The sequence below is a fragment of the Pleurodeles waltl genome, unplaced genomic scaffold, assembly GCF_031143425.1.
Source record: "Pleurodeles waltl isolate 20211129_DDA unplaced genomic scaffold, aPleWal1.hap1.20221129 scaffold_56, whole genome shotgun sequence".
In the NCBI taxonomy this organism is placed as follows: Eukaryota; Metazoa; Chordata; class Amphibia; order Caudata; family Salamandridae; genus Pleurodeles; species Pleurodeles waltl.
In genome coordinates this window covers 494,473-497,078 of record NW_027150269.1, presented here as the reverse complement: position 1 = coordinate 497,078, position 2,606 = coordinate 494,473, and positions in this window count along the sequence as shown.

Sequence of the window (2,606 nt, the reverse complement as noted above, 5' to 3'; positions counted from 1 at the left end):
CGCAGGCACCAAAAAGCTGCATTACCGGTCCCTTGGGTCTCCTCTCAGCACGACGAGCGAGGTCCCTCGAATCCAGCGACTCTGTCCAAGTGACCCCCTCAGTCCAGTGACTCTTCAGTCCAAGTTTGGTGGAGGTAAGTCCTTGCCTCACCTCGCTGGGCTGCATTGCTGGTAACCGCGACTTTTGCAGCTACTCCAGCCCCGGTGCACTTCCGGCAGAAATCCTTTGTGCACAGCCAAGCCAGGGTCCACGGCATTCTAACCTGCATTGCACGACTTTCTAAGTTGGTCTCCGGCGACGTGGGACTCCTTTGTGCGACTTCGGTTGAGCACTGTTTCACACATCCTTGTAGTGCCTGTTTCTGGCACTTCTCCGGATTCTACCTGCTGCTGAGAGGGCTCCTTGTCTTGCACTACGTCCCCTCTCTCACCTGGTCCAATTTGCGACCTCCAGGTCCCTCCAGGGCCACTGTAGCGTCCAAAAACGCTAACAGCACGATTTGCAACTAGCAAGGCTTGTTGGCATTCTTTCGGGGGGAAAATACTTCTGCACGACTCTCCACGGCGAGTGCGATCCGTCCACCAAAGGGGAAGTCTCTAGCCCTTTTTGTTCTTGCAGAAACCTCAGCTTCTTCTGTCCAGTAGAAGCTTCTTTGCACCCGCAGCTGGCATTTCCTGGGCATCTGCCCATCTCCGACTTGCTTGTGACTTTTGGACTTGGTCCCCTTGTTCCACAGGTACCCTAGATTGGAAATCCACAGTTGTTGCATTGTTGGATTGTGTCTTTCCTGCATTATTCCTCTAACACGACTTCTTTGTCCTTAGGGGAACTTTAGTGCACTTTGCACTCACTTTTCAGGGTCTTGGGGAGGGTTATTTTTCTAACTCTCACTATTTTCTAATAGTCCCAGCGACCCTCTACAAGGTCACATAGGTTTGGGGTCCATTCGTGGTTCGAATTCCACTTTTGGAGTATATGGTTTGTGTTGCCCCTATCCCTATGTTTCCCCATTGCATCCTATTGTAACTATACATTGTTTGCACTGTTTTCTAAGACTATACTGCATATTTTTGCTATTGTGTACATATATCTTGTGTATATTTCCTATCCTCTCACTGAGGGTACACTCTAAGATACTTTGGCATATTGTCATAAAAATAAAGTACCTTTATTTTTAGTATAACTGTGTATTGTGTTTTCTTATGATATTGTGCATGTGACACTAAGTGGTACTGTAGTAGCTTCACACGTCTCCTAGTTCAGCCTAAGCTGCTCTGCTAAGCTTCCATTATCTATCAGCCTAAGCTGCTAGACACCCTATACACTAAAAAGGGATAACTGGGCCTGGTGCAAGGTGCAAGTACCCCTTGGTACTCACTACAAGCCAGTCCAGCCTCCTACACTGCCTTCTTTCCCAATTCTTGGGGAGAGGTCAGATCAGAGTCCACCAAGTACTGGTGCAACAAATCAGACACACAATTATTAAGAATATGCTCTCTCAGGATCAAGTTATACAGGCTGTCATAATCAGTAACTTTACTGCCATGTAACCACCCCTCCCAGGCCTTCTGACTGAATGGTCAATGAAATCAACCCAGTCTTGTGAAGACTCCTTTTTGGTCTCTCTGAACTTTATCCTGTATTGTTCAGTGGTTAAGCCATAACCATCCAGGAGTGCATTCTTAAGAACTTTGTAATCATTGGCTTCACTTTCTTTCACAGTAAGGAGCCTATCCCTACCATTTCCACTAAATGATAGCCATAGGATAGCAGCCCACTGCCTTTGAGGGACATCCTGTACAGCACAGGCCCTCTCAAGTGCAGCACACCACTTGTTAATGTCATCCCCCTCCTTATAAGGGGGAACTATCTTGTGCAGATTCCTGGAATCATGCTCTTTTGCATGATTACTATTGGGAATACTGCTGCTGCCACCCTGGGTTTCTAAACCCAACTTCTGTCTCTCCTTCTCTACTTCTAAGGTCTGTCTATCCAAATCCAGCTGTTGCTTCTTGAGCTTCAGTCTGGTTTGTTCCACTCTCAATCTATTGAGCTCCCTTTCTAACAATCTGTCATCAGGGTGGGTGGGAGGGACATGCCTTGAAACAGAAGTATGGTTAGAATGGACAGAAGGAGACTTGTCCTTTACAGAAGGCACCCTAACAGCTTGGTTAACAGAAACATCACTTCTACTGTGGTGAGAATGAATGCTCTTGCTATGATGTGAGACAACACTATCGGTATGGTGTGACTCTACATCAGTACCAACTATGCTAGACTGTCTATTAATGGGCAGGCTCTGAAGTTTCTTTCCTGAATCTTTTCCTAGGGGTGTCCCTGGATCAGATTGGGAACCATTAGCTACTTTTTCAACAGATGGGGCCCTTTTGTCCTTATCTTGTTCTCTAAGCATGTTAAGCAATAATTCCAAGGAAGGATTCCTCCCTACACTCAAACCTCTTTCTATACAGAGACTCCTTGCTCCTTTCCAGCTAAGGTGGTCATATGCAAGTTTGGACAGATCAACATTTTGGCCTGTGCCAGACATTTTAGAAAGAGTTTAAGTGACAGAAAAAGTGAGAAAAGTTTTTCTGAACTTTTTGAA